This window comes from Xenopus tropicalis, chromosome 5, assembly GCF_000004195.4.
Source record: "Xenopus tropicalis strain Nigerian chromosome 5, UCB_Xtro_10.0, whole genome shotgun sequence".
Lineage (NCBI taxonomy): Eukaryota > Metazoa > Chordata > Amphibia > Anura > Pipidae > Xenopus > Xenopus tropicalis.
Genome location: NC_030681.2, coordinates 139,839,326 through 139,848,748, shown reverse-complemented (window position 1 = coordinate 139,848,748; position 9,423 = coordinate 139,839,326). Strand labels below are relative to the sequence as shown.

The 9,423-nt window shown below is 40.1% G+C and overlaps 1 non-coding gene across 1 annotated transcript; it reads left to right on the top strand.

Moving 5' to 3' along the window:
* The first annotated feature begins 8,884 nt into the window (after positions 1-8,884).
* LOC116411253 lies at positions 8,885-9,078 on the top strand. The gene has a single exon (XR_004223005.1). It is a non-coding gene; the product is annotated as a U2 spliceosomal RNA (small nuclear RNA).
* The last annotated feature ends 345 nt before the right edge of the window (positions 9,079-9,423 follow it).

The window sequence follows — 9,423 nt, the reverse complement described above, 5'->3', positions numbered from 1 at the left end:
GTGTTAAACCCCAAGTCCCTACTAGGGTTGTATAAGGACAGAATTGTTTCCTACACTCAAGTAATGAATAAAAATAATACAGAACATTTAACTGCTTTAACTGCTGCATATTAACATTTCCTGTCATTGACAAGTCTATTATCTATAAACCTTGATCCTTTGCTATAAGGTTTCATTGGGCTGAATATGTTAGTGAATATCTAAGGCCGACAATACCTCACAAACCGTGTAGCCTGCAGCCTTACCAACACATATGTGAGTAATGAACAGAGGATTTTCTGAGGACAAGGACTGGTAAACTGTTGTACTTTTAGAATCAAATTAAATATTGTGATTATTTATTGAGGGAAGTATTACGAAGGAGGGCAGGTGAGTTCTTTATGTGGTAGTTTTTCCTTCTAAAATGTTGTTGGTATGGTAGAAAAGCTAAGAGAAGCTTGACATGAAATGGTACCACATACATATACTGTTCCTACAAAACTTATGAATAAATATCATTTTTATATGCTGAAATGCAGCTGCAAAACAGTTCATCTCTTTCTGCATCAATTGAAATCCTGGCAGGGGAGGAGGGACTAAAACGCTGATGTTACAAATTGTAACAACTTCTCCACAGCTTACAGACAGCATGCAGGAACTACATAACCCACAATGCATTGCACTGTCATGTTCCTTTCCTTATTGACATCACGTGTGCAGCAGGGAATTGTGGGATCGGGAGGAGGCAGGCTGAGGGCAGTCTCAAAGTAGTCAGCCAGATCAGCAGGGGAACAGGGGGCGGGGCTTAGGGAACTGTTCCAAACCATATTAATACATTAAACATCATGAAAAGGCTGCAATTATTTTATTGATGTATATTGCAAAGTTGCTTGAAACTATGTTTCTTTTCAAAAAGCTTAAGTTGTGTTTGGGTGGAGTTCCCCTTTAAATGTCATTTGAAAGACTAGGTATGTGTGTGTTAAGTTATCTGCTGGTTGCAGTGGGTTACTAGACCTGTTTCAAACCTTATGTTACATACCCCCCTTATCTCATTAGCATTTTCATATTACAGGTATTTGATCCCTTATCCGGAAACCCATTATCCAGAAAGTTCCGAATTACAGAAAGGCCATCTTCCATAGACTCCATTATAAGCAAATAATTCTCATTTTTAAAAATTTTCTTTTTCTCTGTAATAATAAAACAGTACCTGTACTTGATCCCAACTAAGATATAATTACCCCTTATTGGGGGCAGAACAATCCTATTGGGTTTATTTAATGGTTAAATGATTCCCTTTTCTCTGTAATAATAAAACAGTACCTGTACTTGATCCCAACTAAGATATAATTACCCCTTATTGGGGGCAGAACAATCCTATTGGGTTTATTTAATGGTTAAATGATTCCCTTTTCTCTGTAATAATAAAACAGTACCTGTACTTGATCCCAACTAAGATATAATTACCCCTTATTGGGGGCAGAACAGCCCTATTGGGTTTATTTAATGGTTAAATGATTCCCTTTTCTCTGTAATAATAAAACAGTACCTGTACTTGATCCCAACTAAGATATAATTACCCCTTATTGGGGGCAGAACAGTCCTATTGGGTTTATTTCATGGTTAAATGATTCCCTTTTCTCTGTAATAATAAAACAGTACCTGTACTTGATCCCAACTGAGATATAATTACCCCTTATTGGGGGCAGAACAGCCCTTTTGGGTTTATTTCATGGTTAAATGATTCCCTTTTCTCTGTAATAATAAAACAGTACCTGTACTTGATCCCAACTAAGATATAATTACCCCTTATTGGGGCAGAACAGCCCTATTGGGTTTATTCAATATTTAAATGATTTTTAGCAGACTCAAGTTATGGAGATCCAAATTACGGAAAGATCCCTTATCTGGAAAACCCCAGCTCCCGAGCATTCTGCATAACAGGTCCCATACCTGTACCACAAATCAGTACCTGTGTGTATCCATAATAACATAAGGAATAGACACTTTAACACTGTACCATTTGCGCTTCATTCTTTTTATATTCAGTAACTGTTTTAAAGTTTCCGAAAAGGTAGAATCAGGTGAACGCGTAAAACAGAAAAAGCATATTTTTGTGAAGAGAAATTCAACTTTAAAACCTATAAATAAACCAAACTGTCAAAGGAAAGAAAGTGCACAGCGCGCAAAATGCCAGGGACGTATTCTTCACATGAAGCCGTGAAGAAATAAATATCGCTTTCAGCCCAGACGGATGCCGCGTCTCCGCACACATCTGCACCAATAGGATTTGACTAACTGCCTGGAAATAACCATTTTAATGTGAAACTGGGAATTTGCATTTAAGCAGCGTGAAAATGTCTGAAGTGGGGTCAGGAGCACAGTTATTCACGTTTTAGTAGGAATATAAATGGTTATGTGCGGTGTAATCGTATGTTAAAGTTTATGTATTTGCCTCAATGTACTGCGGCGATGGTTTGTTTGTTTGTCGGAGCCTCTTATTGCCCAATCAGTCAGCAAATAGATTAGCAGTAAAAGTTTCAGTGGCCTTATAAATTAACTTTGGGTTATCATGTAACAATGCGCTTATTACTGAGCCCCCACTCAACACTAAAGTATATCGTAAATATAAGGTGCACATTTAATGAAGCTACCCAGCTGCACCGCATATATATATAGGGAGCTTAATGTTCAGAAAATATACAGAGTTGGTACTGGTAACTGTATATTATTTTATTTGTTCTTCCATGGTCTTGATAATTATTGTATTAAAGGGAAACTATACCCCCAGAATGAATACGTAACCAACAGACAGTTTATATTATGTTAAGTGACCTATTAAAGACTCTCATCAAACTAATATATATATATCAGTAAATATTGCCCTTTTACATCCTTTCCCTTGAGCCGCCATTTAGTGATGGGCTGTGTGTTCCTTCAGAGATCAGCTGACAGGAAATAATGCAGCTCTAACTGTAACAGGAAGTAGTGTGGGAGTAAAAGGCAGAACTCTGTCCATTCATTGGTTGATGGGGCCTAGCGTGTATGTGTGCCTTGGCTTGTTTGTGTGCTCTGTGAATCCCATGATGCCAGGGGGCTTTATTTAGATGAAGCAGGGTTTTACATATGAGCTTGTATATACAATATATTTCTATAGGGCCCTACATTGTTTGGGGGGTGTAGTTTCCCTTTAATTTGCATTTTGTTGTCTAGTGATCTAAATTCTGTTTTACATTGAAAGCAAGATGCACATCAAAATATTTACTGGGATGGTAGAACAAACATAGAAGCTAGAGATATAGCAGCTGCCACTTTGATGGGTTTAATTGTGTTTTATGAATGTAAACCTGAATTAAGGTCCCCATACACCATAAGATCTGCTTGCTTGGTGATGTCGCCAAGCGAGCGGATCTTCTCCCACTATCCCCACCTACGGGTGGGCGATATCGGGAGAATCCAGGCTAATTCAATCGTTTGGCCCTGGGGCCAAACTATCAAATTATAACGACGGGCATAGGCAAAGTCAGTCCGGGGACCGCATCAACGAGCCGATGCGGTCCCTGATCCGACTAGATTATTAAACCTGCCCGATCGATATTTGCCCGATTTCAGGCCACGTATCGGTCAGGCAGGCTCGTCAGTAGTGCCCATACACAGGCCGATTAGCTGCCGAATCTGTCTAAGGGACCCATATCGGCAGCTAGAATCGCCCATGTATGGGGACCTTAAGTGTTTAGAGATATTCTATTCCTAGATTTCTGAACAGTTTGCTGGATTTGTGTTCGGTTTATGCATTGGAGCAATGTGCTTGTAGTTCAGATGACACCTGCTGCCGTATCTACATTAGGTTTTTATTAACAATTGTTCAATGGGAGAATCCAAAATGCAGTGAGGTCCATTAGGGCTATGGCAGGCTTGTAAGTCCTTCCCTCGATAATAATGGGACACGTTCTGCTCTTGATGGGAACCACTTGGTTATGCCAAAGCAACAGCACTTGGAGGCCAATTTATTACCATTCTCATATTAGTGGTTTTAGAGGTTTTTTAAACCATAAATAGACCACTTTTCTCTAAAACTACAAATGTTCAATGATTTATTAAAACAGCCTTTTAAAAAAAAAGGACAAAAAAAGTAGAAAAACACAAAAACACAAATTTTTCATTTTGTCACACAAATAAAGGCGTCAAAACCACCTGAAAACCTCTAAAAGCATCAAGCAAAGAAAGATTATCCAACTGAAAAAGGACTGCTGCCATTGACTTCAACATGATCTCGACAGCTTTTAGATGGAGTATTCTTACTTTTGGATTTGTCCCAGTTTTGACGTCTAATAAATGGCTAAAAAAAAGTGTTTTTTTGTGAAAAAATTTGTGCAAAAATAGCAATCATTAAAAAAACCCAACCTTTAGTTAATGCCCCCCTTAGTGTGCTATATTAAGAATTATCCTCCAGGCCACAGGCCTGAATGTAATACCTTCACAGCTGTAGACCCTCTTTAACATTAGATTCAGTAACAGGCCAAAGTTCAAGGAGAAGTGGGGAAGATAAATACAATATAGGGGGCTGCTGCACCTTAATATTATAGAAGATATTTCCAAGTAGTTCTGATGCTCGCTGGAGATTTAACCTGGAACTCCATCTTTTCATTTACTCTCCATATTCACCATCAAAACGTGGTGCCCCATCTGAGGAACTTAGGGCAGTTGTGAATATGAAGGCATGGCTAGGCTCTCAAAAGTGACCTGAATCCAAATTTATAAAAGATTGGTGTGTATGGAGTCATATCTGGCATCTAAGAATTAGACAATACCCTGGGCATCTAGAATCTCCAATTATAGAAATATGTTGATGTCTCTAATGGTTAATATGCATGGACTGTTCTAGGTGCTAATATCATGGCTTGCTTGGTTCTGTGATGTCCAATAATGTCCAGTTCAGCTGGATCTTGCTAAGCTACCCCTTCTTAATCTCCTCTTCCACCAACTATGTTTTTTTTTAACTAACAAAGGACGTTACACCCCCCCAAACATATAAAAGCTGACAGATTATACATTTTGTTCTGTTAGCTTTGTGCATGTTGAATAGTGAGCCCTCACACATTTCCAAATTTCACCATCTGCAAATTGTTTTGCGAAACTTCAGTGAATATTGGGCGCAAAACATGCGCCACGCATCAAAAAAATGTCACAGCCACATGAAAATAAGTGTTTTTCATGCGAAAATAGGTGCATTTCACGGATTTTCCTCCGTTTTGCGCATTTTTCTGCAGTTCCGCTAAATTTTTGTGCCCGTTTCACGAAAAAATCCGCCAATGGCGAGATGTGAGTTTTGCTGCGAATCCGTGCCTGCCAAAAATTTTTGCTCATCACTACACACTAGGGACTCTTCCAGAAACTGTGGCTTTATTCAAAAAAGGACTGGGCAAGTGCCCAAGTGCACTAACTCATAGCAACCAATAAGATGTTTGCTTTTAAACAGGTGACCAGTAAGTGCTACTTGCTGATTAGTTGCTATGGGTCACCACTCCTGGACATTGACACTGAACTTACATTTTTTAAATAAACCCCTAAATGTTTAAGATGTTTGCCCAAACCTTATCTCATTGCTGCCGATAGAACTAAACATTGAAGCTGTTATGGTCTCTTTGCTGATTTTTCATTGGCTGGTACTGGCACTTTAATAAAATCATTGATTGTCCCTCAATTACATTCTCAAACTTCAACAATGAACTAAATCCTTTGCTCTTTTCTTTGTTCCGTCTAGTGGTTTGTGTTGCCTAGCGGTGGGACCGACTGTCTTTCTCCTTCTTTCTCCTTCTTTGGATGTCTATCTTTTGCTCATGAAGTCCTACCCGTTTCCTGGGCTCACACTAGTAGCTGATATTTGCGTAACTGCATAAAATTTGCAAAATGCAGCTTTTTTGATGCAACCTCTACTTTTTTTACACAACCATGACTTTTTCCGCAGTTTGCGAATATTTTTTACGCCAAATTTTTGTACCTGTTTCATGAAAAAATCCGCCAATGGCAAGATGCGAGTTTTGCTGTGAATCTATGCCTGCCAAAAATTTTTGCTCATCACTAGACACTTGGGACTCTTCTAGAAACTCATGCTATATTCAAAACAAGACTCAGGTTTATACAACCTGGGCAAGTGCCCAAGTGCACTAACTCATAGCAACCAATACGATGTTTGCTTTTAAACAGGTGACCAGTAAATGCTACTTGCTGATTGGTTGCTATGGGTCACTACTCCCACTCCACTTACTGCCATTTTTTATATAAACCCCTAAAGACGTTTGCCCAAATCTTATCTCATTGTGTTGCCTAAACATTGAAGCTGTTAGAGTCTCTTTACTGATTTTTCATTGGCTGGTACTGGCACTTTAATAAAATCATTGGTTGTCCCTCAATTACATTCTCAAACTTCAAAAATAAACTGAATTCTTTGCTCTTTTCTTTGTTCCGTCTAGTGGTTTGTGTTGGGACAGACTCTCTTTCTCCTTCCTTGGATGTCTATCTTGTGCTCATGAAGTCCTACCCGTGTCCTGGGCTCACACTAGTAGCTGATATTGAGATCTGTGTGAAAAACATTCAAACAAACCTCATGATCTGTTTACTACAAACTTAAAATAAAAGTCTTATGAGTGAGAAATAATAGAATGAAAAAAACCCATGGTATTCAGCAGCTCATGGCCATTTTATTGAGAAATGACTTTCTGGGCATCTGCTGAGCAGCGGTTTTCTGGCTTAGCTTCAGAGATTTTTGTTCATGTTCAAGTTGTCATAGCAACCTGGCAATGCATTGATTATTTTTTTTTTTTTTTTCCTTTTAATGGAGTTTGGGAAGTGCAAAACAGCAGGGGAAAATCACAGGGCATCCGACTAATGAGAGTTTCTTGAAACTCTAATAAATGGTCAATACCCGGGACGTTCGTTTGCAAAATATTTAGCTCAAACAAAAAGCTGCATGGAAATGTATACTGAGGGTAAATTCAATGATGCATTTCAAATATGCTAACACCATTGATTAGTCATAAAGCTGGTGTTAATAACCATCACTGGCAAAATATTGTTCTCCTATTAAGTCGGATAAAACTATTGGCACAAATCATGTTCTTGATGAATGTGGCTTCTGTGCCTGCATAGGGGAACAAAGCTCTGTACCAGGAAACTATATTTAAAACTGAACTAATGTTCTTGTTTAGAGGATGTTGGCGGCATCACTGGACGCAGAGGAGCATTCACTTGTTTTGTAAAGTTGGCCATACACGTTCAGATTCAGTCTTCTTCCGACAAACATTCTGATATCAGAGGATGTTCTGAACATGAAGTAGTTAAGTAGTTGGCAGACACCAATCGCATGAAAGTGACTTCCATTGTAGGTCCCCCAATGTGCACTGATTTTTTCGTTAGCTGACCGAAATGATTTAACCTGGCCGACTGACTAAACGACCGATCGGCACGAGACTTATCAGGACTTATCAGGACAATAACAATTAAAGTTAAGTAGACAGTAGACAGAGTATCATGAGGATCTTCAGTGTCTTCTGTACCCAGGGTTGGACTGGGTCACCGGGACACCTGGAAAAAACCCGGTGGGCCCTGGCAGTCCAGACCCAATCCTTGTTGCCACTTCCCCTGGCTGTTGATGTCCCCCCTGACGCGTTTCACTTACATGCCCTCAGGGGAGGGCGTCGGGCAGGTAGCCCCTGCAGGGTGTTGAGGAGGGGGCGGTGAGGGCCCCTGCGGGGGGTGTGTGTGACACGCCCGGCTGGGACACCTTGTGGGGTGTGGGGCCCCCAGGGCAGCAGCCCCGGTGGGCCCTGCACCCCCCAGTCTGACCCTATCTGTACCTGTTAGACCAGAAATATGAACTACAACAAATAAACTGACAACAATAACAGCGGATTTCTGTACCTTTGGATTGGTTTGGTAAGCCCTCTACAAAAGCTACATTATTTCTGTATCTCTGTATCTTTCTTTACCACTGGGTTGGAATGATAATTCCTCTGCAGAGAGCATTGTTGGTGGAATCACTGGACACAGATCAGTGGCCTCTCGTACCTGATACACAAACAGATAGTAGTCAAGGGCATCCTGAGCATGTACAGTGCTTCCAGTACCCGGAGGATCGCAAATATGGAGGATTGCAGTAGACTAATTAATCACCACCAGTCTTTATTTGCAGAGGAAGTCTGTACTTTAGGGTCGATGTAATAAACCTCTTTTAAAAGAGGTAAATACAGGTATCGGACCCCTTATCCAGAAACCCCATTTCCAGAAAGGAAAAGCCATCTCCCATAGACTCCAATTTAATCAAATAATTCACATTTTTAAAAATGATTTCCTTTTTCTCTGTAATAAATGATCCCAACTAAGATATAATTCATAATTATTGGAGCCAAAACAATCCTATTGGGTTTAATTACTGTTTAAATAATTTTTTAGTAGACTTAAGGTAGGAGATCAAAATTACAGAAAGATCCCTTATCCGGAAAACCCCAGGTCCCAAGCATTCTGGATAATGGGTCCCAGACCTGTACTTTCTAGGATATTTGTTCTAGTTTTTAGTGCCTCTGTTTGAGATGAAAATCATTGAAACTGCCAATAATATGACAAATCATTTGGTAGATAGTGGCAAAGTAAAATCCCACTGTCAGTCAAAGCTGAGCACAGATCACTAACTGGACACACCACAGACGCAGTACATCAGTAATAAAGATAAAATATTTGAGAAGTCAAATAATTAGTTTAATCACTTTAATGATTTCATAATCCAACCCAACAGAGGTCTCTCTGTGCCTTTTGGATAACATACAGTACAAGGCCAGCCTGCTTCTGCAAGTGGAGGCAAGGGTTATGAACTTACAAGCATAGGGTAGATAGATTATCTATGAAAAAGATCGCTTCTCGGCCTTTTGGCTAAGATCAAGTGTAGTATCTGTTCTTATCAGTTTCAGATCAGATAATTGCTACTTGTGACGAAGCGGGGAGCTTGATGAAAGCGGAGAAGCTGTGTTCCCATTAGGGAAGAGCTGCCAAGCTTTTTGTCGGGGGCTTTGCACATGCTTATTATGCCTAATCATGCTTTACATTTTTATTTTTGAAACTGCCCCAGCTGCCAGCTGGAGCCTGAAGAAGGCAATTAATGGCATTGCACCAGTACACTTCCACACCCTTTTTGTGTTGGATTTGTGCACCCTGGATAGGTGTCATAATCCTCTGGGCTTGATCCTAGGCCAAGACTTGGTGGTCCCCACCCTAGCTTCGGCGAAGGTGGGTCTGCCCGCACATGCTGTTCACTGGCAAAAGCCTTGGGCACATGGGCATCGGGAGCACCTGCCTTCGGGTAAGGACTCAAAAGGGATGATACAATATCATCTATGAAAAGTATCAAACACATACAGTAAAACATCCATTTAAAAAATATTCAGGCCATAG